Consider the following 7672-nt stretch of genomic DNA (forward strand, 5'->3'; position numbering starts at 1 on the left):
TACTTCCACCTCCGCCGCATCACCAAAATCAGCCACTGAAATGGATGTCCTCTGCTAAAGACACTAATGACCGAGTGACGCGGTGGTTCTTAGGTTTGCAGGACTAGGACTTCCAGGAGGAACACCGGCCGGGACGCTCGCACGCCAACGCTGACGCCCTCTCCCGGCGGGACTCCTGCTGCAGCCCCGGTGTGTTTCCAAGGGGGGGGTATGTGGCACCCTCCCGGCCGTGGGTGGGCGCGAGGCTGCCACAGGGTCACAAACCGCGGCCGCGACGGCACTCCGACCGGCCCCAGAGACCCGGAAACTCCGCTGGGCAGTTCAGCACCATGGACAGCGTGGTCAGGTGGTGAATGGTGTCTACAGGCCATTCACCATCGCCATGGCAACCCTGCCACTCAGCTGCAGACCATCTGCTCGTTGGCCGTCTCCCTGGACCAACACCGGCTGGAGCCACTCAGCTGACGAGCTGGGTCTCCATAAAACCCCAGAGAGGAGAACACTCGGCAGTCCAGGGACAGGAGAGATGCTGGCTGAATTCTTGGTCTACAGAACTCCTGACTAACATTGCTTTCTTTGTCTTATCCGACCCCAGCGCTGACGACTGGAGCAGAGCCCAGGATCCCCGCAGCCCAGCTGAGCGATCCACGGGGGACAGCCCGGCTGACCCAAAGTTTTTCTGCTTTGGTTTTTTTTCTGTTTGTGACCTAAATAAATGCGCCCAGGCGCTAACCTGTCAATCGACTGGACCTCCCTCTCTGCTACACCCGGGTCTCACTCACGGTCCCACAGTACCTCAAGGGGCGGTAACCCTCGGACACCGTGGTGGACAGCAGTCGTCAGGGAAGCCGTCTGACTGAAGAAGGAGGCCTTCTGGGATATGTTAGCCCGGGAGACCCCAGAAGCAGTTGCAGGGTATCGACTGGCCCGGAGGGCTGCGGCTTCGGCCGTGACCAAGGCAAAGCAGAGGGTGTGGGAGGAGTTCGGAGAAACCATGGAGAAGGACTTTCAGTCGGCACCAAAGTGTTTCTGGAAGACCATCAGACACCTCAGGAAGGGAAAGCGAGGGACCATCCAAGCTGAATACAGCAAGGAGGGGACACTGCTGACCTCAACTGAGGAGGTTGTTGAGCGTTTTAGGAACTCCTGAACCCGACTAATCCACCCTCTACGATCGAGGCAGAGCCGGAAGATGATGGGAGGTCGTCAATTTCCTTGAGGTCAAGGAGGTCACTGAGGTAGTCAAACAACTCCACAGTGGCAAAGCCCCAGGGACTGATGAGATCCATCTAGAAATGCTGAAGGCGCTGGGTGTTGAGGGGCTGTCTTGGTTGACACAGCTTTTTAATATTGCGTGGAAGTCCGGGTCAGTGCCAAAGGAGTGGCAGATTGAGGTCGTGGTCCCAATATTCTAAAAAGGGGACCAGAGGGTGTGTGCCAATTGTAGAGGCATCACATTACTCAGCCTCCCAGGGAAAGTTTACTCCAAGGTGCTGGAAAGGAGGGTCCGGCCGACCAGCTCTTCACTCTTGCGAGGATCTTGGAGGGGGCTTGGGAGATTGCCCAACATGTCAACATGTGTTTTGTGGACTTGGAGAAGGCTTACGACCGGGTCCCTCGAGAGGTCTTGTGGAGGGTTATGTGGGAGTATGGGGTGAGGGGGTCCCTACTTAGGGCCATCCAATCCCTGTACACCCAGAGCGAGAGCTGTGTCCGGGTCCTCGGCAGTAAGTCGTCTTCCTTTCCGGTGGGGGTTGGCCTCCACCAGCACTCTCTGGATAGGTTCGCAACTGAGTGTGAAGCGGCTGGGATGAGAATCAGCACTTCTAAATCTGAGGCCATGGTTATCAGCAGGAAACCAGTGGCCTGTCCGCTCCGAGTAGGAAATTAGTCCTTACCCCAAGTGAAGGAGTTCAAGTATCTGGGGGTCGTGTTCATGAGTGAGGGAACCATGGAGAGGGAGTTTGGCCGGAGAATCGGAGCAGCTGGTGCGGTTCTGCAGTCGCTTTACCGCACTGTTGTGATGAAAAGAGAGCTGAGCCAAAAGGCAAAGCTCTCGATCTACCGGTCTATCTTCGTCCCCACCCTCACCTATGGTCTTGAAGGATGGGTCATGACCGAAAGAACAAGATCACGGATACAAGCGGCCGAAATGAGTTTTCTCTGGAGGATGGCTGGGGTCTCCCTGAGAGATCGGGTGAGAAGTTTAGTCCTCCGGGAGAGACTCGGAGTACAGCTGCTGCTCCTTTGCGTGTCGAAAGGAGCCAGTTGAGGTGGTTCGGGCATCTAGTGAGGATGCCTCCTGGGCGCCTCCCTAGGGAGGTGTTCCAGCCGTGTCCAGCTGGGAGGAGGCCGCAGAGTAGACCCAGGACTAGGTGGCAGGATTACATCTCCGCACTGGCCTGTGAGCGGCTAAAGATTCCCCAGGCAGAGCTGGTTGATGCTGCCAGGGAAAGGGATGTCTGGGGCCCCCTGCTGGAGCTGATGCCTCCGCGACCCGACCCCGGATAAACGGATGAAGATGGATGGATGGGAAACAGATTAAGTATATGGTTAATTACTGTAAGTTACAACTAACAGCTCTCTTTCTAAGTAATATTTCTAGTAAAAATGTGGCCAAATAAAAGGAAAAATAAATAAATAAATAATAATATTAATAATTATAATAATTATAATAATAAATAAAAGAGCAAGTTGTGCTACTGGCTGTCCCTAAGGTTGTGGCAACGTTACGTATTTTGCGTCTCTCTCTCTGCTCTCTCTGTCTCTCTCCCTCTCTATATATATCTCTCTCTCTCACACACACACACACACACACACACAATGACATGTGCTAACTTATTGAATTAAACTCACTCTCCAGTATTACTGGTGACTACTGCAGTGTTTGAGAGAGGTGTGTGTGTTTGAGAGAGGTGTGTGTGTTTGAGAGAGGTGTGTGTGTTTGAGAGAGATGGGCCTGTGTGTTTGAGAGAGGTGTGTGTGTTTGAGAGAGGTGTGTGTGTTTGAGAGAGGTGTGTGTGTTTGAGAGAGGTGTGTGTGTTTGAGAGAGGTGTGTGTGTTTGAGAGAGATGGGCATGTGTGTTTGAGAGAGGTGTGTGTGTTTGAGAGAGGTGTGTGTGTTTGAGAGAGGTGTGTGTGTTTGAGAGAGGTGTGTGTGTGTGTTTGAGAGAGGTGTGTGTGTTTGAGAGAGGTGTGTGTGTTTGAGAGAGGTGTGTGTGTTTGAGAGAGATGGGCATGTGTGTTTGAGAGAGGTGTGTGTGTTTGAGAGAGGTGTGTGTGTTTGAGAGAGATGGGCATGTGTGTTTGAGAGAGGTGTGTGTGTTTGAGAGAGGTGTGTGTGTTTGAGAGAGGTGTGTGTGTTTGAGAGAGGTGTGTGTGTTTGAGAGAGGTGTGTGTGTTTGAGAGAGGTGTGTGTGTTTGAGAGAGGTGTGTGTGTTTGAGAGAGGTGTGTGTGTTTGAGAGAGATGTGTGTGTTTGAGAGAGGTGTGTGTGTTTGAGAGAGGTGTGTGTGTTTGAGAGAGGTGTGTGTGTTTGAGAGAGGTGTGTGTGTTTGAGAGAGGTGTGTGTGTTTGAGAGAGGTGTGTGTGTTTGAGAGAGGTGTGTGTGTTTGAGAGAGGTGTGTGTGTTTGAGAGAGGTGTGTGTGTTTGAGAGAGATGGGCATGTGTGTTTGAGAGAGGTGTGTGTGTTTGAGAGAGGTGTGTGTGTTTGAGAGAGGTGTGTGTGTTTGAGAGAGGTGTGTGTGTGTGTTTGAGAGAGATGGGCATGTGTGTTTGAGAGAGGTGTGTGTGTTTGAGAGAGGTGTGTGTGTTTGAGAGAGGTGTGTGTGTTTGAGAGAGATGGGCATGTGTGTTTGAGAGAGGTGTGTGTGTTTGAGAGAGGTGTGTGTGTTTGAGAGAGGTGTGTGTGTTTGAGAGAGGTGTGTGTGTTTGAGAGAGGTGTGTGTGTTTGAGAGAGGTGTGTGTGTTTGAGAGAGGTGTGTGTGTTTGAGAGAGGTGTGTGTGTTTGAGAGAGATGTGTGTGTTTGAGAGAGGTGTGTGTGTTTGAGAGAGGTGAGTGTGGAAGCGATACTGTGGAGCGACACAGTGACACCTGTTAGTGGGGGTGCTTCAGTTGCTCTAAAGAGCTTATAGAGACGTGATGGCTATTTATACAGCTAGCCACTATTACCCAGTAGCTACAAGCCTTCATCGCTGTGTTGCTGTCTAACTGAGCACCGGACAACATGACAGTATCTAACCGTTTCCGAGTCTAGACTTTATGAATTTAGTCCCAGCGAGTTAAAGCGGTGTTATGCGCTTAGCTATGCGCTTAGCCATCTCCGTCAATACGGACATGCACCCCCCCCCCTCCCCGACCCCAACGCACACACACACACACACACACACAGGATCCCACAATAGGTTAGCAAAAGCCGGTATTAGCAGGTGCGTGTGTGTTGCTGTTGTTCTAAACGCAAACACAGCGCCGAGGACGTGAAGGGCAGTCTTACCTGGGCGACCGTGTCGTGGACAGCGAGGTGGTGCTGAAATCCCGCTCACACACACTTGGCTCGTGGACTGCGCCCGGCGAGGAGGCTCCGGTGTGGCTGCGGTGATTGGCTACTTCATGATAGGCTTGATGCTTTACCGGACAACCATTGGTTTGGCAACGTGTCAATCAGCGCTACTGCTCGTCCGTTCCGCGTCTCGGGCAGATCGGTTATCCCGGAGTCATCCGGCCCAAAGAGGCTTAGAGCGACCGTTCCGTCACATCGTTAGAACATTCTACACACACAGTTCAGTTAAGACGAATAGCTGACTTGTCGATCTGAGTTGTCACTCTCTCGCCTTCAATCTTTCCCTCACACACACACACACACTCACTCACACACACACACACACACACACACACACTCACTCACACACACACACACACACACACACACACACACACACACACACACACACACACACACACACACACTACAGTTACGCGCCAGAAACCAGTCGAATGAATGGTGGAATGAACGAATAGAATGACATGGAGGCTTTACACAGATTAACATGTCATACCACTAACCGACCACTAGGTGGCGGTGCTTCTCTATTACTCTTATCACTTGTTTTCGAAGTGCGGTATCGCTGAAAAGGGTGTGTTTGCTGAGGGAAGGCAATTCAATTCAATTCAATTCAATTCAATTCAATTCAATTCAATTCAATTCAATTCAATTCAATTCAATTCAATTCAATTCAATTCAATTCAATTCAATTCAATTCAATTCAATTCAATTCAATTCAATTCAATTCATTTGCTCAAGTAGGGACAGTGTACATTGATGAACATTTTAAAACAAAAATGTAAATGCACTATAATTGCAGCCAAAAGGCTGATTGGTAGTCCCCCTGCCAGATAGTAGCCTACAGGGTTTCCCTAGTGTGAAAGAGTTAGGCTACAGTGCATTTCAGTGCATTACAATAATACGTTACGACAGAAGTTGAATACAATAATATACGGGAATAAAAAAAGAAAATAGGCCTACAAAAACCATTATATTGCTGTATTGCACAATGTATTGCACAACAGCGACAAGTAAGTTACAGTCCCAGTTGTTGAGTGTAGCCTATAGACCAACACACATCGATGAATAATAGGCTAATTTAAATGGATTCAGTTCAACGTCCAGTAGATGGTAGACCTACCTTTCCTATATGTTAATTCTGCAACTAGCCTTTCGTTTGAGCAAAGCCAAAACCTCCCAACTCATTTCATTGGTCTAGAAATAGGCTGTAGCCTATTTCCCCAAGCGACAATTCCTGTGATTGAAAGTGAATCATATTGACACCCAGAGCCTATTAGCAAATTAGCCAGGCAGCACATGTTAAACACCAAGTTTTCCTTGTTGTCCCCTTGAGCACCTGCGCTCGTGAGACACAACAGTGCATTTGTGTTGTGACACAATGCAATAGGATTAGGTTAATGCAGACTACATGCATTTTTACTCTGGATTTTTGTGGCTGTCTACATACCACTCTGTTTAGTGGCTATAGTTGACAGTGACACTGTAGGCTATCCCTGTGGGTTTATGGACATCCTTGTGCTTCTTTCATGTCCTGTGTAGCCTACTGCTGCTGTAACGGTGCACTTTCCCCCCGGGGATCACTAGCCCATCTGTCCTAAAGCTAGTGCGTCCTGATGTCCAGAGGGTAGGCTATGCCTAGAGTAGGCCTAAACTAGCTATGCCTAGAGTAGGCCTGAACTAGCTATGCCTAGAGTAGGCCTAAACTAGCTATGCCTAGAGGAGGCCTAAACTAGCTATGCCTAGAGTAGGCCTGAACTAGCTATGCCTAGAGTAGGCCTAAACTAGCTATGCCTAGAGGAGGCCTAAACTAGCTACTTAATATGAAAAAATATAGGCTAGCACTTCTGAAAACAGCAAACTATTCATGATCCTGGTGAATTTACTTAGGCTACATTCTGCATATCAAATTCTCAAAAATGCTAATGACACATCATGCAGGCCTACACATTTAACTTTCTTCTCTCCACACATTATAGGGCTACTTGTGATGGTAGCCGTTTAGAAGAACGAGCAGGTAAAGGTGAATATTATGGTATTTAGTCTGGTAGCCATGGCTACTGTCAGCATCACTAAATTAACGGTCATTAAAAACCATGATTTTGTTTCACGAGCTGTCTTACAGTGTGGAAACTCCACTTTATATAACCACATCATGTCACCTTCTGAAAATAACGGCCTAAGTAATATTTTCCAATTTTTCTAAAAACACAAAAAATACAATGCCCTAAGTCAACATGTAGACATAGGTAGGCCTATAGGCCATGAGGCTACACTAGGCCCACCCCGGTAGGAAGGATCTAGGGGCCTAGTCAATGTTAGGCTACACTAGGCCCACCGCGGTAGGAAGGATCTAGGGCCTAGTCAATGTTAGGCTACACTAGGCCCACCGCGGTAGGAAGGATCTAGGGCCTAGTCAATGTTAGGCTACACTAGGCCCACCCCGGTAGGAAGGATCTAGGGCCTAGTCAATGTTAGGCTACACTAGGCCCACCGCGGTAGGACCAGTGTGATCTTCTCAATTGAAGGGTTAGGGTTAGGGTCTATAGTGAGGGTTAGGGTTAGTGTCTATAGTGAGGGTTAGGGTTAGTGTCTATAGTGAGGGTTAGGGTTAGGGTCTATAGTGAGGGTTAGGGTTAGTGTCTATAGTGAGGGTTAGGGTTAGGGTTAGTGTCTATAGTGAGGGTTAGGGTTAGGGTTAGTGTCTATAGTGAGGGTTAGGGTAAGGGTTAGTGTCTATAGTGAGGGTTAGAGTTAGTGTCTATAGTGACGGTTAGGGTTAGGGTCTATAATGAGGGTTAGGGTTAGGGTCTATAGTGATAGGCCTAACAGGTAGGCTACCAACCCAAAGCAAAGGAGATGCTCTTGGGTAGCCTACTCTTGAAGCAAAGTGACTAGCCTACTGCCCACATAGCCCAACAAAGAGAACTGCAGTGTACAGAAATCCATGTAGCCTAGTTATTTTTATTATCAGGCCTACGGATATTCTTATTGATTCTTACTGCAGGACCAATGGCTTATCCCTGCGGTCACTGGCCGTAAATAACTGTGATGTAGTTGCTGTTCATATTGTTGTCTGATGTTTATGTGGTTCTGCTGGCTGTGACACAATG

Source organism: Borostomias antarcticus, assembly GCF_949987555.1.
Source record: "Borostomias antarcticus genome assembly, chromosome: 20".
NCBI lineage: Eukaryota > Metazoa > Chordata > Actinopteri > Stomiiformes > Stomiidae > Borostomias > Borostomias antarcticus.